A 24,725-nucleotide genomic window follows, 5' to 3' on the forward strand; every position below is an offset into this window, starting at 1 on the left:
CAAGTAAGTTTGGAAAAGAGCATGCACCTTTTCTTGGGAGTGCATGTTAGCATATTTGAAGGATGTCAGCAATTTGTAAGGATGATAATAAGACTACATTTAACCTAATATTTTTCAAATTTGGCCAGGAAATTTTTTTCCCCTCTCATAGACCCCTAAAAACACTTTTGGACAGGTTAATTAAGAAGCTCTGAAATTTATGTTTAATAGAATATAAGAATTAAATGAGCAATTCTATACAGATTTCTTTAGGAAATCCTGTTTTTAACCTTTAAAGTTCACATGAATCATGAGCAAGTCAACCATACGTACTAAAGCCAGTCAGTTTCTAGGTAATTTTCCCAGATGTGTTAAAACTGTCAGTATCACAGTGAGGGCTGCAGCAACTTCAGAAAACTCAGTGATTATACTTGTAAATAGTAAGTAATTTCTATGTCAAATGTTAATTTTCAAGAACACAATCTGGCATTTTAAAAAAACCTGAAATATCCCCAGACCAAACGGCCTCCATTCCCTGCATCCATCTTTGTGGGCTCGGCAAAGATGTTGCCCATTAGTTTACTTTTCTTGTGTAACTGAAGTAACACTACATCTCCATCCTAAACTTTTCTGCATTTCTTAAAGTAAAATCCAACAAATTATTCCTTTATCTTAATCTTTGTTACCAGAACAATATTTTCTTAAGGAATAACTAGCAAAAAAAAATGAAGTGCTTTTAACGTAGAATGTAATAGTAATTAAACTCATAGACACACGTTTCAGATAATCTGATCAGAACTTTTTTCCTCTGTGTCAGAAAAGATTTGTTCACTTGTCTCATTATTCTACCAGGTAAATGTGATCTTTTCAACCCCAGCATTCAGTAATTTTAGCCACCCAACAATGGTGACTGGTGAAAGTTTTCTGTTGGCATCTAAGTGAAATATTTTACTGTGTTCAGCATTTAAAATCTTTATTCCATTATTATGTATCTTTTTGACAGCAGGCTGGGGAAGTTGAATATTCCACAGGTGAGTAAATTAGTTCGGTGACAATTAGTCATGCTGGAGAAATGCCAGGCAACAGTGTACTTGTCATTATGTGGTCTTAGTTCAGGTATGGAATGACTGATGATCAATTAGTTAAAGGCGATTCCTCTCTCTTCGCATGGATAGTATGTAACAGGGACTGAGACAGCACATGGAGAAAAGCCCTCTAAAGACGTCTTTTCACTTTTAGCTGGAGAGATTACACTGAGGTTGATTCTGTGGAAATTACATTTTTCTTAATTTCCACATTCTCCATTATTTGCATAGACAAATCCTGCAGTGAAGAATTACACGTCTGTTGCTGCACTCAGTGTGTGCCCCATGGTGCTGGCAGGAAAGAGGGATGCAGAGGATGGAGGTGTCAGCTGTTTAAAAGGCAGACTCCTAAAGGCCATTTAAAAGAAAAATCGATCCCTGTGGGTGTTGTGTGCAAACTCTACAAGCTGTTGCCACTTGAATATTAAATATTAGTTCTTTTTAATAACAGATACCAAAATGTCAAGTATTTAGTTTTTTTTTTTTGCTTAGTTGGTAATGAGTTTTTTTTTTTTTTTTTTTTTTTTTTTTTAATAGAGGCATGCTTTATTTATTTGTTTGCTGGTTTGTTTGTTTTTGTTTATACATGCACTGGGTACAGTCAGAAGCACGGGAGGGTGAGAGAATTCACCAGAGCCAGAGCGGGGAGCAGAGCAGGCAGAAGGACCGAAGTACACTGCTGAGGGGAGCAGCGGGCGGCAGGAGAGGTCTGCGCGCCATGTGGGACTCTCCTCCGGTGGCCGGGGAGCAGCCGGGGATCGAACCGGCGCCGCAGAGGCGGCGCGCAGTTTCGCAACCCAGCGCTCAACCGCTGCGCCACCGGGGAGGCCCGGTAATGAGTTTTTAAAGTGTTGCAAATTTAAGCAGTGTTTCCAAGTCTGCTAAAACATCTAGTTTGTTATAACCAGCTCTTTCTTTTTATCAGCTTGACAGGGTGTGTCCTTGTTAGAAATTTTATATGTAAAATTACTGTAATTATTATCATCCACTCATATTTGGTGTTAGCTCTTCTATAGGGATAGATTTCATTGTGAAACTCTATAGACAAAAAGAAAAACTCAACAAACTGTTCAATATGTAACTTAGTAATTCTCGTTTAATACTTCTTAATGGACAGGCTTGTGTAGTGGGGTTAAGATGATCAGCTCTGGAGCCAGACGGCCTGGGTTTGAATCCAGGCTTTGCCATTAGCTTGTGTGAACTTGGAAAAATTATTTAATCTCACTGTGCCTTTGGTTCGTCCATGAATGGGGATAATTATAGTAACTGCTTTATAGGATGTCGTAAAGATTAAATAAATCATGGCATGCAAAGCACTTAGAACAGTGCCTGGCCCTCAGCAAGGTTTTAATAAGTATTTGAGTCTTAACTATTGTTGTTATTACTATTATTATTCTTACCGTTATTTGCATTGTATCTATGTACTCCATTTAAAGCACACTGCAAAAGTCTGCAATAGCATAGTGCCCTCTTAGGATTATATAATTTTTTATTTTTTAAGAAGCATTTCCAAACAAGTCAAATTCTTTTAAAATTAAAGAATAGAAACATTTAAGAATCAGAACGAGCCCATTTGTGTGTGTGTGTGTGTGTGTGTATTTCAATGTAGGATTTCATGGGAATAGTGTAAAAATAGAGAAGTCAGTACTTTGTGCTTTATCCCCACTGCTTTCATGAAGAGGAATGGGTAAAAAGGCAAACTCATTGGAGGAGGAGTCATTTGTAGAATCTATGTATTTTTTCCTTTCCATTTTGTTATGTGAAAAAAAATCAGAGGCAGCTTCAAAATAGTACTTCTGCCATTGTAAAAATGGCACTAGATAAACTGTCTTCTTGTAATTAACATGCTGACATTAATACTGAATAATATGCTGACATATTATTTGAAGAGGAATTTGATGTAGTTAAAATGAATGATATATATAATTAGATTTTACTTAACCTAACAACATGAAAAAACAAACAAACCCACACACTTTAAGCATAACCACAGATGCCAAAATCCCAGAATTCCTAGGTGCTGAATGCCTTATGTTAAGCAAAGGAAGAAAAGGTTCCAAGGTAGCACGTCTTTGAGAAATGTGGGAAAGCTGCTGACTTCTGAGCAATTAAATGACAGAATCACAGCATTGCTTAGATGCAAGGAGTCAGATGTGTTGGCTCATTTTGTAGATGCCAGGAAGTAAACTTAAAGGACAAGGAAGTAAGGATATCCTAGTCACTAAATTTTAAAAGAGCAGGCATGTTTAGTCAATCAGGAAAGAAACAGAAGATTAAAGAGCAGGAGGGGAAAGAGTAGATATTGATACCTTTTGCCCTCTTATCAGGAAATTAAGAGCAAACCAGGGTGCTTCTCTGGTGACTCAAGGGGTTAGGCGTTAGCACTATGAAGCAATCTGCAGCTACTGCAGCACGAGTTCGATTCCCGGCAAGGGAGCTGACCCACATGGCGCAGCAGACCTCTCCTGTCTTACCCGCTGCTTCCCTCAGCAGTATTTCAGTCGTTCTCTCCCCACTCTGTCTTTGGTGAATCCTCTCAGCCCCCTCCAACACCTCTGGCCTACACCCCAGTTCTTGTATGCATAAATAAACAAATCTTTAAAAAAAGAGCAAATAAGGTAAAAATATCAAAACTCAATAAAAATAAAACTTGAACCACCACCTACCTGCAGTCTAATGACAGTTTAGCAATGGACTTCAAAGATTATTAAATTGAACACATTTTATTTTTCACTGAATTTTTTTAAAATCTGGATTTCTGGGGGAACTTTCTACTTCTTACAGGCATTTGTTATATGTCCTGAAACTTGATAGGCAGAAGTGGCTCATCCTGAAAAATAGTTTGGATCTGCACAGAAGCCTTATTTTAGTAGTGTGTAGAAGGTAATTAAGATGTTTATGGCCCACATAGCATTCATAATTGCATACTTTGAAATTTTTTTTTTGCCCAGCAGCAGATATGCATATATCCTGCAATCTTCACAAGAATACACTGTCAAGTCCAGCCCTTATTTTATGCATGCCGTTTAGGAGGAGCCTGGGCCTCATTAATTCAGGTTCTACCAATTTAGAATATGTGATAATTAATGCAGAAGCTGGGCTGAAGTTTTCCTTTGATTAGCAAAATCTTTTCCCCTAGATTATTGAAAATTAATAATGTAAAAATATTTCATAGACATATATAGAATGAGAAGACAAACAACAGTGTCCTCAAGTTCCCTAGGGCATTTTGGAATCACCTTTTATTGGAAAATAATTAACATGCTAATTAGAAAACTTCTCTGATGACTTACATTTGATAACAGTCTGAATGACTAAACTGTATTATCTGGTTTTGAGATACTGATTCTATTGTAATATTTATAGACAAACAAATAAGTAAATATTAGACAGATTTTAAGGCACTATAATTGCCTTAAAGTTTTAGAATTCAGATTTAGCATACATTTGTCCTGGTGTTCTTGATTAATTCTAATCAGTGCAATATTACTCTAATGCTATCTAGGCTTACTAATTAAACAAAGCATGCTCTTTCTTTGGTATGCAGAACCTTAACTTTGACATTGAAAGCAGGCTAAACATTCAATAAGGCAACATTATTAATACACTTTCAGCATTTACCATAGTGAGAGAATGTTTTAAATTCCATTATTATATGATTTCTTCAAATAAATGGTGTTGCACATAGGATTTTCCTCCATGCTCACAGAAAACATTTCTGACAATATTGTCTACATATAAGTCATTGGCAGAACATACTAGCAGTGTGCTTTTTTTTGCATATATATTGTAAATCCCTTGTTCAATTTTGGTGCATTTTTTTACATTATCTCATTAATGAAGTAGAAAAAGCTGATTATTTGCAACTATTTAATGTCTCTCCTGACACCATTTTATTTCAACTCTGAGTCTAAAATCTCCCTAGTCTCATAAAGTCTGGGTGCAGTGGGAACAAGGATGGTATTTACCACCTTAAAACATAGCAAATTATAGAAACAGGACAGTGATATCAAGATGAATTAAATAGAGTGACCCAAAGGGACACGTCTTCCCACAAGTAAATCTTTAAAAATAGTCTGAGAGAAGAATTTTACCGCCAATTAAGTTTGTTCAAGATCAATTTTCTGATCACCCAAGAAACTTTTTGGAACAGGCTGCCACCTGTTGTGAATAAAAATAAGTCCTTAGAACTAGGCTGATATTCTAGAAGTGGTGACAGAAGAATAGAGCCAATTTAAAATTTTTTGGTAGAGATTTCACATGAAGTCTTCATTTCTAAACCTCCATTTCATTTTTCTGTAGATGTCAAAGTCACTGTTGAGTAAAATTGGTTCCGTTTCATGTGTGTAATGAACTCCACTGAAATGTGTCAAACAGCTTTGGCATCTATCACCACGCAGACTTCTCTTGTGCCAGTGAATCATCATGGCAACAGCCATCAAATGATGCCTGATTTTTTTTTGTAAATGTTTATATTTGTGGATAATACACCAATCTGTTTGCAAACTGATGCATTTCCAGAGGAAGCTACTGCAACAGTATTGCCCTCATCTAAAATCATATTCCACACATTGCATTAATGAAGATAAAATCCAATGTTCTACAGCACATAAAATGGTGGGTTTTTTTAGTGCAGTTGAGGAGCATGGAATATTTGTTGATTTTAAATACTCACTTGGGACAAAACAAACTTGAACGAGAGGATAAAGATGAAACTATTTTATCATGAGAGGAAGCCTCTGAATAGGATTAAGAATAGACTCTGGGGGCCTCCCCGGTGGCACAGTGGTTGAGCGCTGGGTTGCGAAGCTGCCCGCAGCCTCTGCAGCGCTGGTTCAATCCCCGGCTGCTCCCCGGCCACCAGAGGAGGGTCCCACATGGCGCGCAGACCTCTCCTGCCGCCCGCTGCTCCCCTCAGCAGTGTACTTCGGTCCTTCTGCCTGCTCTGCTCCCCGTTCTGGCTCTGGTGAATTCTCTCACCCTCCCGCGCTTCTGACTGTAACCAGTGGTTGTGTAAATAAATAAAAATAAATCTTTGAAAAAAAAAAGAATAGACTCTGGCAGGCATATGCCTGGGTTAGAAGCTCAGCCCTGCCCAAAGCTTGCTGGGCAAAAGGGGGACCAATATGTGTCTCCATTTCTTCATTTATAAAATGGGATGCAGTTAATAGTACCTGCCTCCTGGGCTGGTGCTGAGGATAAGGTCAATGAACTCGTGCATGGTCTTAGCTATTGATGTTAAATAGCCACAACGACCTAAACTGTCAGAGTTTCAGAGGATGCTACACACTGGCTGCAGTTTGTCTCTAGTGCAGTTTTTTTTAAAATTCTTTTGCTGAAACAACAAATGTTGGCGAGGATGTGGAGAAAAAGGAACTCTTGTGCACTGTTGGTGGGAGTGCAAACTGGTCCAACCACTATGGAGAGCTGTGTGGAGATTTCTGGACCTACTAAACATAGAGCTTCCATAGGATCCAGCAATTCCACTCCTAGGTATTTACCCAAAGGACACAGAAACATCAATTCCAAAGAGCACCTGCACCCCTATGTTTATAGCAGCACTGTTTACAATAGCTAAGCTTTGGAAACAACCCAAATGCCCAAAAATAGATGACTGGATCAAGAAGATGTGGTGCATATATACCATGGAATATTACTCAGCATTCAAAAAAGATAAACACATGCAATTTGCAGCAACATGGATGGCGCTGGAAGGGATCATACTCAGCGAAATAAGCCAGAAAGAAAAAGAAAAATACCGGATGGTCTCACTCATAGCAGGAATCTAGAAAACTTAAATAAGGGACCAGGAAAATGAATATAAGAAAGTGAAAATCGAAATCAACAAAAAACTATGAACCAGAGACACTTTTTGGGGGGTGGGGGTGGGAGGGGAAGGATTGGGGTCAGAATGGGGCGTTTGCAATTGTATGGGGGAATATAAAAATAAAATTTAATATTAAAAAAAAAAGAATAAAAAAAAAATTCTTTTGCTGATTTAATAAACTTTTTGCTGATTTAAGTCAATAGTCTCTAAAGACCGGTACATGCCCATTTCTGGATGAACTTGCAGTCTCAGAAGTTCAGGTGACAGCTTTACTCCTGGAGAGGGAAGGGCTGCTACATTATCCCTGTGGGCACTTCCCTGCTCCTCCTCAGTGATCACCCCGCTCCCCTCTGTGCTCAGTTGTTGCCTGGTTTTCTTAAACCAACCGGCCTCATGCCTTTACCATCTTGCTTCACAGCTGAGAGCCTTTGGGCTTGGGGAAGTTGTCTTTCCCCAAAAGATTTGATTATGTGAACAAAAGAGAAGAGAAAGCATTTTATACCTTTAATTAGCTATTCGTGGTATGAATTTTAAACATTTGTATGGTGAACTACATGTTTAGGTTGCAGAAATGTTTCCTGTGATTCAGTTTCGTGACTTTCTGCTCGTGCGTTAGGCTGTCCGGCAGCTACGTTAATTCGTTTGGACGCGTAGCCACTTAAAACAGTGACACCTGAGGAAGACTGGAAGATGTCAGCACCTCCTTGCACATTCGTGTGAATGAGTTCAGTGAGTCTGCTCTTCTCTCAGTAGCTCAGTGAAAGGGCAGCCTGCAAGTCTTGGCTGGGCTCTGTGGGCCAGCAAGAGACAAGGGTAACTTAGTGTGTGTGAAGAGTTCAAACACCAATTTCTCTTTATTAAATTGCAGCGGAGTCTCATGGCTAGCTTCACCGTTAAGTCTCTAAAACTTGGCGTATCACAGATGATCGTTAAAGGCTCATAATCTTGTAAAGAGTTTTAAGTGGAGGTGATGTATTTATTTTTGCTGATATCATGTCTAAGTCTTTAATCAATTACATGACATCAAACTCATCAATAATACTACTAGTTAAATTTGCTGTGTTCCATCCCTGAACTTACAACAACGCACTATGTTCAGTTGATCAGAATCATGTTTTCGTTTAACTCTCATGACAATCCTGTGGATGATATTCTTATAAGCTTCTGGAGATGAGACACTAAAGCTCAGAGAGACTGAGTAATTTGTCCAAGGTCAACCAGTGGCTACACAGGAAACCAGATCCTGGTTTTGGTATCAAACTCCAGAGTCCTTGCTCTGAACTCACCCAGAGGTCACAGGCCAGGTTGCTGCCCAGGACAAGAGCTCCCCAGAGGTGTGACCTTAGAAATGAATCTTTATGAGCCCCCTGAAAGCATAACAATGACAGTAGTCTCTGAGAGAGAAAAACAGTTGTCACAAAGATCTATGCTAAATGAGAAGAGCAAACAAACATTTCCTCTGAGCTGAGTAATGGAAAAAATGCTCCACAAACAGCTAAGTCTTAAACAGCAACAATCACTGAAGACAGAGCCCGGCTCCCTCATCCTCTGCAGGAGAGACAGAGGAGAAACACTGGCTTAGGGGCACCGACACTGTGCCCAAGAGTGGCAGAACTCAGATAAAATCCTACTAAGGCAGAGGCTGCTTCTTAACCACAGCACTCACTATATCATTTTTTATTTTGCTCATGGAAACTGTAACTCGGTTTATTTATTCTCATTTCAGACAAAATCTGAACGAATTTGTCATCAGCTTTCTAAATCCTTGACACATTAAAGAGGTGGGGTAAGGGGTGCTGTGGGTTGGAGTACCAGCATCAGCGGGAGCTGGTGGCTGGAAGGCGCAGAGAGAGTGGCCACAAAAGGCAGGCAGAAGGACAAAAGACAGAACAGATACGTCAGGGCAGGCCTGGCAGGAGTAGCTATGATCTATGCTCTTTAGCCGAGAGCAGTGCCCGCACAGATTGACACCAGATCAACATTTGTAAAATAAGTGAATGTGTGGGTGAAAGCATGAGAGACTGAACGCCTGAATTAATGATGTTATGACAAATGGCTGTAGGGATAACGGACATATGAATACTTCACAGCACTTCAGAGTGTCACTGCCTTTCAGACCCAGCAGACGAATGTTCATAACAACGAACTTGCGTCACTAAGAGATGGTCCAAGTGCTGTCATGGGTGTGCAGAATAAATTTGAAAGGATCACTGTCTAAGTTCCCACACTGGTTTTCAGAAGACCTGGCTTTTAGTTCTCATTGTTTTTCTCTTTCTCTCTCCATGTTATCTCAGGCAGGCTTCTCCACCCTCTGAGGTTTTGTTTTTCTAGTATAAAATCAGGGCTGGTGTGATGATACCCGGGGTGGAACAGCACTAGGCAGCACTAGGTTAGCCACTACTTGTCCTTGAGATGTTGCAGGAGGCTTGATACAAAATGCTCCAATTTCCTCATCATCAAATAGAGCATTTTGGAGTTTCAGTGCAGGCACCTGATAAGTTGCACTCCAGGTTCTCTTCCAAGCTCCAAAAAAATTAAGAATTACAGCAAAACAAACATAAATAAAAGCAAGCCAGGTTGGAAAGGGAGCTTAGGATAAGAGTCAACAGATTTGTAAGGAAACCCCTGCAATAGACAGACGCTGCCTGGCATCGGGGTTATGTTTTATCCTTTCTTAAAGGATAAAAAAAAAAAAAAAAAGCAAACCCAAACTTGTGGCTGCTCCTCCTGAGAGCAATGCAGAGCTGCTGGGAATGATTCCCGTTCCCACCGGGACCAGCTTAGGCATGGAACCCTAGAACCCTGAGGTCTGAAGAAAGTGATCTGGAGGAATATTTTCTAATCCTCACTAATTAGAAATGATCATTAAAGACATCAGCAATCCTGAGAGCCAGTAAATCACTAATTAATTACCAACAATTCTTTTATATGAAGCCCTGCTTGTTGGAGTTGTTTACATCATCTCTAAAAAGAAAAAAATATGAATAATTTAAAGGCATCCCTTAAAATGTCTTTCACTTCAGGTCAGTCAGTGAATTACAGGCAACATAAATTATTCTCTCTCTCTCTCTCTCTCTCTCTCTCTCTCTCTCTCTCTCTCTCTCTCACACACACACACACACACACACAGAGAGAAATGTGGCAAAAGGGGTAACAATCTAGACCAGGCATTTCTCTGCTAACATTGAAAAGCTACGACTGCTTTTCTCCCCTGAAAGGATAGTACAGTTTACAGAGATGTAATGCTTTACACCAAGTTATAATGGGAAAAAATGATCAAAGTCCCACTTTGACTAGCTTCATTCTTTCAGTGTGTTTTATGCAACACTTAATTTTTCCCCATTGTTAAAATTGAAGTAACACTGCATTATTATTATGTAAGTTTCAGGTGCCCATGGAGACACAGCATGTGCAAATGCTACATGAAGTTCGCTGCTAAAAGTTCAGTTCTATCCTCCACCGTGCAATTGTCCCCTTTTACCCACTTTATTCCCTTCCCCCTCCCCCTCTGCCTGCCCTCTGGTAACCACTAATTAATTAGTTTTATAATCTAAAATAATGACACTTTATTTGTAGAGGATTCATAACTAAATAAGATGCTTCTCGGAATATGCTGGTGTAATAACTAGAAAAAAATTAATTTAACAACTATTGTGTAATAAAAAGGAAGCTGCAGCACTGAAGGCTTGTTCCCTGAGACTGACTAAAGGAGAAGGGGGGCATGTGAAGGTGGAGACATCTTAACTAATTCAGGCTAATGTTAAATGACCATCACATTAAACTCGCACTAGACAGTAAGACAGCATGCTTGAATGACTTGCTGGATGTTTTATCAATTTTGATTGCCTTCATTTAAAACTTTAATTAGAATCTCTGTTTACTTGAGTCAAATTGCACATAAAATATCATGCAAAACATTTTAAAAGGGAATTTTAATTATACCACTAAAGAAATGCCCTTGTTCATTGTTTAGTAAACACTTGCCAGAACAAGTTAATTAATACATGTTTAAGTAAGTGAAAGAAGGGAAACAAAAAAAAATACCCACGTTCATTTTTTTGTCAAGTTTTACTGCAGCTGTCAAAGAGTTCGGTTTCTAATTGAACAATTGCACTGTCACTGAGTACAGAGGTAATTATAGACAAGGGACCGCAGAATACAACGAAGGCCAGTGGAAAGGAATTCCCACTGGAAGTGTCTCTTAAAATAACTGCATTGTTATTTGATGTTTTGCAATCATCAAAATCAACTGCTTTCAACTTCATTCAATTATTTATTCATTCACTTATTCCTTGGTAGAAGATCGGAATATTCACACAGTACTTTTTTAGGTCAGTAATTTGACCTTTTAATAATTTAAAACTACTGAAAAATACTTTTTAATAGAGTATAATATGTAAAAAAACTTGTTTTTGATAATCGAGTTTTTGGTTCTATTTCTAAAATGCCAACAACTTGTTGACTTTTTTTTTTTAGACTCCCCCTGCCCCCATCTATTAATGTATTGTTGACTATGATTGTTTGTGTTAGTCAAGTTTGCTATTGGAAAATAGTCGATGATCCATGAGAAAACCAAAAGGAAATCAAGCTGTCTGGGAAATGCCTTGTTGTTGTAATAGCTTTGTGAAAAATCAGAAGAAAACAGATCCAGAATTATTTTGAAATCTATCAGAGACAGAAAATACACATACGTCATTAATGACGTCTGCCATTAATAAGAGAATTCTTCCAACAATATACCTGCAGCAATCCTGTGATAGTTTGTTCCCATGTTGCTGAAACCAATTATCAAATTTCTCAGATCCTCTGAGGAGTCACAAGCTATGCAAGCCTGGGAAATGATACTGACTGAGGAGCAGGCCTCTTTTTGGTGTTCTATTGAAATTCCACTGATAGGCCTGGCAAGGCCAGTTGAGACAGTTATGTTAAGCCTCAACTGGTTTGTTATAAAAATTAAGTATGATACAGATCGTAAAACACTCGCCTCTCACTGCCATGTAAGCAGGCAATAAATCTTAGCCAGTATTGCTTTTGATATCATTGCTTACCAAGAGATGATCATATGTGGTGCTGATCATATGAAGTGTAAGAATAAAACATAAAAATATGCAGCCTTTGGGTCAGTTAATAGTAATGAGAAACATTAAATCAAAATATTATAAGAGGCAGCCTACTTAAAATCTTTCCCCTCTACATATTATTTTTCTTTAAAAAAGAGCATTTTGTCCCTAGAAAGCAGCATGTTGGATACTTAAGCATGCCATTGATTTGCTCTTTAATTTTAGCTGGCAAGTGGAATGGAATTTCCTAATGTATTTTTCCTAATGAAATGAGAACCCGAAATGCCAGAATTTTTGCATACCTACCAATTATGAAATTAGTTTCTTAGGACATTAAAACTAAGCCAAAATACAATTTTATCCTATAAACTATTGTCAAACTCAGCTATCATTCCATTTAGACTATCAGGAATTGTTATTTGATTAGTAAGTGATTAATGAACTTCAATGTAATTGTCAATTTTCCCACAACACAGTAGAAACATTTTTGTAAGACCAACATTTTCCCTTGAGAAAGATAAAGGTACAAACATACATATGTACTTATTGCTATATTTAAACATCTTAAAAACATCATCTTTGAGAGTCAAATATTTGACATCTTGACTTTAGAAGATGTTGTAACTCAGTCCTGATAAAGAAGTTCTTTTGGGTGGCTGTAAATAAAAATCAGGTATCCCTGGTTATAAATACTCCATTTCACATTTTCTTTAGCAACAGCAAAAATTTTCGATTAATTGAATCTCAGCCAAGTACAAATAATGCCAGAAGAGCAATACTTGGTGCTCCAGGTCATGGGCAACCATTAATTAAGATGCAAAGGATCAGCATTCAAGGCCTCAGATTTTTGTCCCAGAATTTTTTTTTTTTTTTTGATCTGTGTAGACTGAAATCCGGAGGAAGCACAGTCTCAGCTATATGGGGAAGGAGGGAATTGGCTACAATATTTTGCTGGCTCTGAAATTTTTGATAAAGTTTTGAAGTGTCATTTTTGAAAATGAAAATAGTCTTTAGGATTTTTATTTATAGGAAAAAAAACACTTTACATTTCATGTTACCTTTATTTTAAGGGAACATCAATTCAGTGATTTCCCACTGGAGAGATGAAGGGGAAGACTAAGATCTTTTTGAAACGGTTAAAACCACCAAATGTGACATTTGTAAACTATGACAAAGCTTATTTAGAATTTTCCCCAAGTATCTTACCAAGACTGATAGAAATTAATTATTTCCACGAGATAATCCATAATCTTTCATAATATCCAGATTTTTTTGGCAGTGCAAATTTTGCATGTGTGTATGTTTTACTTTCTGGGAGGTGGATATCCTTCATATTGCTTTATGGTGTTTGAGTTCAAACAAGAAGAAAGCTGAGAAAAAGATCAGTACAACTTGTTAGCCTCCAATTTCTCATCCACCTATACAAGATTTAATGGTTGTGTTAACCTGAAGTCTCAGGAATAATTATAGTCTAAAACAAGCCCTTACAGTAAAGAGATGAAAAGTTATATAAAGGGAAAACTATGATGAAATAGAAATTGTATAAGCAAGGGAACTTTCATCATATTGAGTGAGTACTTTACCTTGGGATTCTTTTTTAAATTAAGGTGCCTAGTAAGTTGGGTGAAAATAAAATATGTATGATTAGCAGGGAAGACCTTGGCCCAGAGTAGCTGAATATGAGTGGAAAAAGGGCAGAGAGGTATTTTATTTCCCCCAAGTCATTACCAGCTTTAGTTCATAGAAAAGTTATTTCAAATACTTGCTTTGAAAGACTGCTTTGAGGTCTGCTTTTAATTTGAACAGTTAAATATCGTATTCATGCCAATGAGTCTTTTTTTTTCTTCTTGCTTTAATATCATTAGGAAGAAAGCCTCCCAGGCCAGAGTGTAGAGTGTAATTGCTTAAAGGAAGAAATATATAGCATACATATTTAATAATTTCATTACATTGGTAGACTAGGCACCCTTGCTTATTTAAGATAGACTTTTATATTTTCAAAAACAAAACTATATTGAACCATATAGAAAAAGCTCTAGAACAAGATGTTAGCAAATGACTGATCATGGCTCTTTCTCTGGTTTTGTCTCCTCTGCTTCTTTCTTCTCTGGTTATCTCTGTCTGGTCTACAGGTCAGTTTTACAGGAATCCTTAATTTTGTTAATACCAAATAGAGTAAATTACACTCTCTAAACTGAAAAACTCTTGACAAGATAGGGGCCATCATGTAATTGTGTTGATAAATTCTATAAGACAATTGCTTTGAAAATTATCATCTTTTGAACATAATTGTTTTAAAAAAATAGACTGAATCACTGCTTTTCAGATTGCTATCTACTTGCACATATCTCATTGCTTAGAACTAAAGAAAAATGACTTCGGCAATTTATCTGTTTGATGAGAGATTATTATTGCAACTGCCCTATGAGATATCAAGCCACCTGCCACATCATCACTGGCTGTTTTCTTGTCCAAGGAGATCCTCTCCAGTTATTGTGGGGATATCAAACTAATATGTCACCAGTTAGGATTAGCTGGAACATGGCACTTAAGAGAATGGGCTTTGGAATCAGCCAAATATAGTTTGAAATTTTTATTTACTTATGTGAATTTGGATATGTTATATAAACTTTTCAAGAGTTAACCTTTCCACCTTTAAACTGATGGTGATCATATTCAGGTCATAGGGTATGACAGTGAAGTTTGAATGACAGGGCATACAGAAGGAGTAGGCTCATTTTAACTGTTATTAGGTCAAATTTTGGGTGAAGGTTTAATGAAATGATGACTTTTGAGGTGCCATTCTTTTCCATCATGATTATTCAGATATGGTAGCTAGCTGACCCTCAAATTTCTATAGAGATTTCCTGATAATGACCCCTAGGAGGCATGAAAACAGGACACAGTTTCTGATATTTTCTGGTCTTCAATCTTATCTTAAACTCATGCATATATTGTATTCTACTCATAATAGAACATAATTGTTTTATTACCCAGATTATTTTTACTCCTCAAATGTTCATGTAAATTGATACTCTGGTGTCCCTTCATACTGCTGGCCACAGGCAACCCTGCAGTGCAGGGGAGCCATCAGCTGGGAGTATACTGGAGAGAGGCCAAACAACTCAGATTTCTGTAAACTCTGTCTCCTAGTCAATCTGAGCCGTGAAAGCAGAGCGCCCTCTTTCACACCACCCCATCTCATTCCAAGGAAACAGAGACAGGGTAGGTTCTCTGTTATGGGTCATTGTCACCATTTTAATTTAAATTTTTAGCTGATTTGACTGAAAAGTGGGGTACAATAGGGGTGGGTGTAAGGGATGGAGAGAACAAATTTGTACCCTTCAGTGAAAAAAATTAAAGTGAGTAACATATTAATGGTAAAATCTCTTCCATTCTATGATGGCTCCATATCCCTGATTCAGATTATGTCAAGGAAATATTCAGATCACCTTAGTGTCAGGAGGGTGCTCTAGAAAGTATGGCTAATTTTGCTAATACACTTAGAGTAGAGCCATAACTTATGAATCTGGAAAACTCCTAAGAATAAGTTAGGGGTCATTATGAAACTTTGGTGATGAATTCTGTAAGACAGTGCTCAGCAGAGGTTGAATCTCATCCTATCAGTTTTGGGTAACTTTGCAGATGCAGTGAGAAGGAAGATAAAACATCTTTGGTGACTTCCTGTGTAGACAGCTGGATGCTTTGTTTAGGCTAAATAATATTTCTTATAATAAAAATCCATGATGATAGTAAAGCATTGTTTAATAAGTAAGTGATCCATAGTACAGATAATAAAATAATCATTTGCATCATTTCTCAACCTTCTGTCACTCTGCTTGATTATAAAATTACTCAACAGAAATAAAACTCACCATCAGCCCTTCTAACCCTGTGAGCTGGGAGACACAGGTTGAGGAAATCAGAGTGGTAGGATGGTGCTTGTTAACATTATATCCTGATCAATAAAGTAGATGGGAGAGAAGGAGGGAGAGAGAGAGGAAGAATAAGGCAAACTCTGATGGTCCATTTAAAATTGGGGAAAGGACTGAAATCAAAATATAAATTTATCTCCTACTCTATGTTTACATTTTATTCAGTGGAAGTAAAATTTATTTGTCTTGGGCCCACGACATTGTCTGTCTTCCTTAGTTCATTGATGGGCTATAGTTTCAAGTCAGTAATTAGACTGTGCCATACATAGACAGTGATGAGACCTCCCAGCTTGACTTACTGTAAATCTTTCCTCCTCAGGTTGGGCTTGCTTCCTGCTGGGAGGCTCTGGTGGGAAAGGCTTATGGTTCTTCTCCCTCTCTCGCAGTCCTGAGCCCCCAGATCATTAGCTTATGCCAGTGTGTGTAGGGAGGAAGGGTAAGATAATGGGACGGTCCTTTGTGCTGTCTGCACCCATCAAATTGCTCAAGCTGGTGTTTCTGGGTGGCTCAGACATGTGATTGAAGTGGATGTCCTTCCCATGGGGGCAGTTGGATGGGGTCCTTAGAGGCTGTCAAATTCCAGCCCCTCTTCTCCTATAGTTCTGCTACAGGCATGTGTGATCCCATTCAGGATGACCTAAAAGAACTTCTTTTAATGCATGTAAGCTCTTTCAGATTCTTCCTGCTGAGATGCCTTTCTCCTCCAGGCAGGCCTAGGGTCAAAAGCCCAAGAAGACCCATGGCCTTCTTTCCCAGTTCCCAGAACACACTCCCTATCCAAACCCTGACAAGCTCTGGCTCCAGGGAGAAAGAAGGTCCCTTGGCTCCGGTGCACGAATAGTGAGTCAACTCTTCTGTAGACCATGTCCACATCCCGCTTTCCCTCCCTCCAGCGTGAGTCAGGGACTGATTTCCCTCTGCATCTCCCAACTCCAGGGAACGATCTCACAGTCCTCTGAAAAGTCCCAGTGAAGTCTTTCATATGAAGTCTGACCAGTCTACCCCTGGTCAGGTGTAGGATAGGAAGGGAGCAGCCCCTTTTCCAAAGGACTTGGCAACAAAAGAGCTTTTCCTTTAGTAATATCACCCCAAATTCTCATCCCCTTTCATTGTCTCCATGTGGTGAGCTTGTCCTTAGAGTCATTTATAAATTCTGCTTAAGAGGGGAGTTGAGTCCACAAACTCTTCATTCACATTATCTTGGTGACTCAGTTTTAACTGGTTAGGAAGAGCCTTCATATTTATTATACACGAATTTGGCTTTAATTCTTTTCCGAAAAATAAGCAGACTCTCCATGACAATTAAAATTTAAAAACATACCAACGTGGCGCCACAGTTAAGTCACTGGTGTGAGTTTAACTTCTCTGGCAGGTAATCTAGCCCTTAGAGTTTGAGTTGACCATAAAAACAAGCCTGCACAAAATCAGTCTTAAACTGTCATAAAAAGATATGAACTTTAAAACTGTGTCTAATTCACATCATGAACTCTTTAAAAAGTATTATTTATAGGCTTGGTGCCAACCTCGTAAGCAAAATCTGAAGCAAACATTTCCTTTGCACATTTTCACGTGATAGATTTGATTATGTTGAAGAGAGTAGATTAAATACTAGTTTATTTTAAAGATATATAGCAAGGTTCCTTGCCTGAGCGTGAGCTGTGTTCATCTCTGGGATTCTAATACGTCTGGATGTGCCTGGCAGGCTCTCGGGGTCAGCCTGCCCAGAGTGTATGAGCATGAGATACCATCATGCCTCTCAGGAGAGAAACTGTCCTCAGGGAGGGAAGCAGCAAGCAGACAAGCTTGAACCTGTAATGAAGCCTATGCCATCACGTGGGAAGATAATTCTGAGCATGAGGCTGTCATTTGGGTTTGTCGCCCTGGGAATCAGGTTGGAGTTCTAGAGAGAGTGGGCTACAAGTAGAAAGAGCTATTTTCACTAAGATCTTCTGAGATATTGATGATTCAGATGAACAGAATGCCTTAAAAGCCCAGTTTTCCCTTGTGCCTCCTGGCTGGAAAAAAAGCCAGCCACCCTCTCTGTCTGTTAGACTGATATCACCTTGCTTGAAGATGGCCTAGTAACCCCAGGTCAGGACAATGCCCTTGCAAGCAGATGCCAGTATTCCTCATGTGCCCACCTAACCAGCCTCATTTGACCTGTATCTGGTAGCAGATCTCAGTATGTTCAATGGGGTCAGTTATAGAATCAGACCCAGGAGAAGGCAGCTTTCCATGAAAAGAACCACAGAATTTTGGGTAACATGTATTGGAATGGATTCAAAGGTGCCATACCACAAAGGGCATTTGAGATTGGGCATCCCCCATGTGACTTATCAGAACAATTTGACTCAGAACTAATCTCAGCAATGGCCTGTGCTGAATGAAGTGGAGAGGTCAGAGCTTCACTGGCGGACATAACAGAAGGAATCCAAAGACTTAGGGAGACAGAGTTGAAGTGAATTTGTCTTTTACTACTGTTCATCTACCTTTACTGGACAGTCTCCCAGCAACCTCCAGGTGCTCCAGATAATGCTGTCTTCCTTAGTAGATTGAAAAACTACCCCAAAGGGTTGTTCTTTATAGGCTGGCTATATATATATATATATATATATATATATATATATATATATATATATATAGTGATGATACCAGAGAAATGGTTTTTTTAGTTGCCATAATGACAGTCTGCTGCCAAGGTGTCAGAGCCATCTGGAATTGTGTGATCACAAAAGGCAAAGTGGGCCTGACATCATAGCAGGTACCCTGGCCAGTGTGGTCATCAGAGAGGGGTGGCCCACAGAGATCGTTGGAGCATCATGGAGCTCTTAACTCCAAAATAATCTATTAAGGTCTTTCTTGATATGCAGAGCTGAAAAACTCCAGGCTTGGCAAGCAGAGTCACCCCATAGAGAGACAGAGCCACTACCCAAATTCTAAGACTTGAGGCAATCCCTGGACTTGTAACTGCGTGAAAAGAGATTTGGTATCTTTGAAATCAGGTCCTTTATACACCCCAGCCTTCTTGAATCGATTTGTGGCTACTTAATAATTACTGTGCACAGGGAAGGAAAAGATCTCCAAATCCTTCACACTTTTGATGGTGGCATATCTTGGATACTCCACTAACTGTGTGGTATTAGTTTACTTGGTTAGCGGGATCTCCAGTAACTTCCCGTTCACTCTACTGCAAAGGTGAATGCTGAGAACTCTGAGATAGAGAAAACATATCATGGAACTAGATTTCTATGGAAATCCCCTTAGAAAATGTTAACTTTATGTATTTTTTCCTTCAATTTGGGGGAAAGAGACAGAAACATCTGCAATATACTAGACCAGAAGCATTGTTTCATAGAGGGCAGTAAGGGAATATTCTAAAAACATTAGCACCTGGGGCATCTTGATCTTCCCTTAGAGACAAGGCACAGTAGGGCAAGGCCAGATCATTTAGTTTTTTCTTATTTATAGATGCTATTGGGAAAAATGATGATCGAATAACTCAGGTAAATCTGGATTAAACAAAAGCAACAGTTATTTCATCACTGTAGAACTTCCTAGAGCCTTCATTATGTGAGGTATGTGGTGGAGCTCAGGACAGAGATACACACAGAATTTCACACACTTCTAAATCCACAGACTCTGTTTTTACCTGGATTGTCTTGCAAGACTGCTTCTACTTTGAGACCTGCTAGTCCAATTCATTTCCCCCTTTGCAGAAAAATTCACAAGCAATGAAGGGATGTGAATAAAAAAGAAAGACAGTGAAATCCTATTCATTTATCAGAAAGGCCATTTGAAGAATTGTCTGTGTTAAAATTATATGCTTTTTTCTGGGCTAGAGAGGCACACCACCTCTTGATAAAGTGAAGGCCAGAGAAACTGCAATGCATGTTTCATCCTAACGCCAAAGAGGGATGGATTCCTGTGTGAATCTTCTAATATATAACCTTTGTGCAAGTGGATTTAAAATGAAGACTGCTCCTTTGGCTTGTTGGGTTTTTCAGTTTTCATCACATTAACCACCTTTAAACTGCCCATGTGGATAAGAGAATGAGCACTTCTAAGTCACGAATTTTGTTAAAATCAGGCATAACCTAAATTCACTGCGCTTTTGAAGTTGGGCTCATTAACCATCCATTTACAAATATTTGTTTCCATGTACTTCCAGGAATGCTCCTCTACACCATTTCACATCTTTACATCAATGATTTCTAATGAGCTAAATTTTATTAAAAAAATTTTAAAACTTAAATAGAAAAATAATCTACTAAAATAGTATGGATTAGAAATATGGATTTGGTAATCATCTAAAGTATGTGAGTGATAACTAAATCAATCCTCACTATTCATGAAATAAAGCAGTTCTGAACTTGGAGTTCAATCTAATTTCCATTTCTCCAGTGTTCTTAACAGTTCTGTGACCATCGGCAAGTTTCTCCACTTCTTTAGCCTCAGTTTCTTCAACTGTAAAATGAGAGGCCTGGAGATGATACCCCATAGGGACTCTTCAAGCCATAAAATTCTATGATTCTCATACTATTAGTTTTTCAAATTTCAACATTTAGCAGATTTCAATATATATGTGTCATTGTGTGCCCTGCAGAGTAACTTAGGATTTTTAGAACTACGCATCCATGGGGTACTTTGAAATAGATGATCTCCCTGAAAACGTCATACCCCATCCTTTCATTTAGGGGGAATTGGCATCATTCCTCTAGTCAGCATCAAAATCATGTGTGGGCATTTGACTACATTAGTATGTCACTTTTTCCTAAACATACATGGAGAAATAAGGGTTTGATCCCCTAATTCACACTAACTTACCTTGTGAACTGTATTATCCTGTAATACAGTTAAGAACAAGATCAGGAAAATATTGATATATATAGATCACAGAAGAATAGCAAAAATTTCTAGAGTTGTGCTGTTCCATTAATACTATTTCTATATGTCTATCTACATTTGTCTCTTGAGCACTTGCATTGAGATGTGGGTAAAATACATACCAGGCTTTGAAGATTTGATGCACAAAAAATGTACATGTCAGTAGTAATTAAAAAATATTGATTACATGTTTTAATGTTAATAGTTTGGATATATGCTAACTTAATCGTAGAAAATTTTAAATTACATTTGTGATTTTTATTATATTTCTGGTAGATAGTACTGTTGTAGGGAAGGTAAAGATGCTTTGGATGTCAACATCAGATTCTACTTTATCCCCATAGAAATATTAATCTAAGTAGCTCCAGACTTTTCAGTAAGCTCTGGTCCAATTTTTGGTCTCCTGTCTCTCTCAATTAGAGTGATTTTTTTTTATATCAAAGCAATGTTATGAAAGATGGTTAGTTTCCTAGATCATCTCTAAAGCTTATTTAACCTTTGCTGTGTCTAAACTATTGCATATAAGCCACGAAGACATGAGAAATCAATACCCTCGAAGTGATAGTAATCTAACAAAATAAAATAAAAAGTAATTTTTGCTTGTTTGTTTTGATTATCTATACTTGAGTTGATTCTGTCCAATCAAGGAGATACAAGGAGGAGGAAACCTTCAATATGGTTTTTCAACAAGGTCCTTTGGGATATTTTTAGATTCAAATTTTTGTCTGTTATCACTTCAGAAATTTCAGTTTTCAGTCCCGTTAAGACAGATGTGATTCTTTCACTAGCTTCTTATTGCCATGATTACAGTAATGGTTTTGATCTACAAGGGTAAAAATAAAAGGAAAAGAGACTCAGGGTTTCCGAGAAGCTGTGTAAGCTGGTCACGTTTGCACTGTGAGCAATACGAGGCTCAGCCATGGATTTGGTATCTTGTGACTTAAAACCCATTCAACCTTGCAGCTTCTCGTGCTTTGTCTCCCAGAGAAAAATGTAAGAGGAGGGACATTGCGTGGAAGAGATTTGTGGATATGAAATATATTCCACATGCAAGCAAATATTGGGGGAAAAGGTCAAATTCATCCTTTTACCTCTCTCTGGAATGAAAAGTCAATTTTTAATTATATGGGTGAGGTTGACCAGGGGCCAAGTATCAAAAATGCTGAGTTCAGGGCTGCAGGTTAAATATGGAGGGAGGTTCAATTTATTACTATTTGTGAGGAATAAACATCCTTATGTAAGAAAAAGCCTCGATTCTCCCTGCTGCCAGCCTGCCCTTGATCCTGCGGTGAACAGTATGAAGTATGATCTCTCAGGACACAAAAGTGAATAGTGGCTGAAAAGCATGGTCTGAAATGATACCTTCTGCGGTGCTGATCGAGTGTGGGAAATCATGTGGATATCACCGTCTGCTGTCACCTCCATCCCTTTGGGGGCACAGATTTGTTCAGGCGATAGAACATCCTTGAGAGCCTACTGAGCGTTTCTGTTTGCCAAGTGAAAACACAGACCCCAAGCCCAGTGCCCAATTCATTCCTTTTCAGACGCCATGTCTCTACGTGCTAACCATTTACTAAACACTATTCCTGGTGCTTACCTACCTTGTTCAGCTGCCTTCAATTCTCTCTGGAGCAAGGCTAGATTTAAATAAACAAACTGGGTTCATTCATTCTTAAGCACACTATCTTGCCAAACAGCTATTTTTCGTCATGCTTAAAAATGTAAGATGGCTAAATGGCAGTGTAGTCCTAAATGGTCAAACCTATGTGGATTTTCTTCTAAAATGAGATAAATTTTGCTCTTTACCATCTTATCTGCACAATTCCACAGTACTCCCCAAGCACCAGAAATCACATCGAATGAGGCAGTAACTGTGATGAAAGATATTTAGGGAAGAGAACGGAGCATCGGGATGCCCCTTTCCATTCAGATGCTGGGCACGAATATTGACTTGAAATCCCAGCAAGAAGACCCAATTTTCAAGTTCTGCTGATCAAAACAGGTCTGTAGCCAGCACCCTCAAGTTCAAGTGGAGCACAAATGACACTAGGAGACTTGAGGTGGGAGGGAGGGGATCTTTCTAGTGGAGTCTACTGGAGGCTAAGACTAGAGTAGGCTGTCAGAGCAGGCTAGTCAGAGAAGTGCAGGGGACTTCATGGTGTTGAAGGTGGGACAGAGTGTGGCGCAATGCACCCTGCCAGGGGTTCCATATGGCGGAGCCCAGAAAGGGTTGTGCACCCCCGAGACCTAAGTAGATCAGATAAAAATCTGCCTCTTGCCCTTCCCATCACCGTCATTCACATTGCGTTCACATCACTTCCTAATGAGGGGAGCGACTATGATACTTGAGTGGGCCATTACAGACTCGCACTGAAATAAAGCTGAGTGATTTGTTTTAGTGAAAGACACCTTGATTGTAGTGGTTAATAGTAAACTCTAAAGTGCAATGAGGATAATTGGTGTGAGCACCATCATTCGTTAGTGATGTCTTCAGATTTCCTCATTCATTTTCCTCTGATTAAAGAAAATTACTTACATTTAGCCATCTGAATATGGAAAAGAAAAATCATTTGCCAAAGTATTAAATTGCTATTTCTACTTAAACTATTAATCACAGTTATACTACAGTATAAATTGTTACATATTTTTAGATATCTGTTTCTTAACAAAAACCTGACAAATGTTTTCTCTAGTTGAAAACATGAATGGAAAAAAAATTCTTAGCAATTAAAAGCAAATAAATTTGTAAATATCAATCCTGTTTGTTGAAGCAACAACAGGCATAAATTAATACAAATAAGGCAAACTAATGTCCCAGAATATCCATGATTCCCTTCTGATCAAAGGACTACAAAAACTGTTAAAAGAGTAACTTTACAATAAAATTACACAATTTTCTTGATATCCTGGAATGTAACTATGGCATAGCTTCTTGCAGGTGTTACAAATATGTTCAATTTTGGCTTTTTCAATTTGGGTTAAAGGAAGAGAATATGTTTGAAAACGAGATTGTCTTTCACTTGTTCCTCAAAACAAGAAATTATTTATTTGGTTTTTATTGCTACAAATAAATGACTCATTTGAGGCTTGCTTCTCTTAAATGAAGGGTTTATGTAATCACTCATGCATAAAAGTTGTTTTTTTCTTCCACTTAGTCCAGTAGCTGCTTGCAGAGAAATTGTATGAGTAGTTAGTTTTCACTGTCATTACAGCAAACCGGAGACAGAAGACTAAGGGAGAATAGTAGAAATCAAATAGAGGAAACCCTAAATGTACCATGATGGTAGACAGCAATAAAACCGTCGACTTTGAAATGAAATCACAGGACAATATTTCTTTACAAATATGTGAGCCCAGAGAAGCGACTCAAATCACAAAATTCTTTTTGTTGTTGGTGCCGATATATTGACTAAAAAAGTGGCATTTTTCTTAACTTTGAGCTTGGTACAATGACACACACAGTAAAAAAAAATGAGCAGCTACAGTATCATAAAAATATTTTTAAAAATAGATTATTAAGGAGCAGGACCTTGGACTGAATGGTGGTTGGAACATTGTCATCCACTCCATGGTCCCCTCAACTTGTTTCAGATACTTGGCAACTCACTCGGTATCTCAAAGTGAAAGATTGAAGCAATAGGTCAATCCACAAGGCGCTGAGCTCTGGGCAAGCAGTGGGACTGAGTAAGCCTTGATGTCACTCACTTGTGGATAATGGAGTTCTGGGGACAGTTACTAAGCCTAATGGGGCAAGAAAATTCTTATGTAACTTTAAAACCATAAAGAGTATATATATATTATTATATATATAGTTTTTAGAGTTGTAACTGTATGTAGAGTTTAAAATATACATAATTTCTAAATATACATAGTTTATGTGTGCACAGATCTACATACATAGTGCATCTGTATATGCATGTATGTGAATATGCGTGCATGTATAAGAATATGTGTC

At 38.3% G+C, this 24,725-nt stretch overlaps 1 protein-coding gene across 1 annotated transcript in view; it reads right to left on the reverse strand.

Moving 5' to 3' along the window:
- The window catches only part of CDH6 (cadherin 6), a 124,154-nt gene that overhangs the window by 62,572 nt on the left and 36,857 nt on the right, over positions 1-24,725 (reverse strand). The gene's annotated exons all lie outside the window — the stretch shown is intronic.

This window comes from Talpa occidentalis, unplaced genomic scaffold, assembly GCF_014898055.3.
Source record: "Talpa occidentalis isolate TD23 unplaced genomic scaffold, MPIMG_talOcc4v2.1 talOcc4.6, whole genome shotgun sequence".
In the NCBI taxonomy this organism is placed as follows: Eukaryota; Metazoa; Chordata; class Mammalia; order Eulipotyphla; family Talpidae; genus Talpa; species Talpa occidentalis.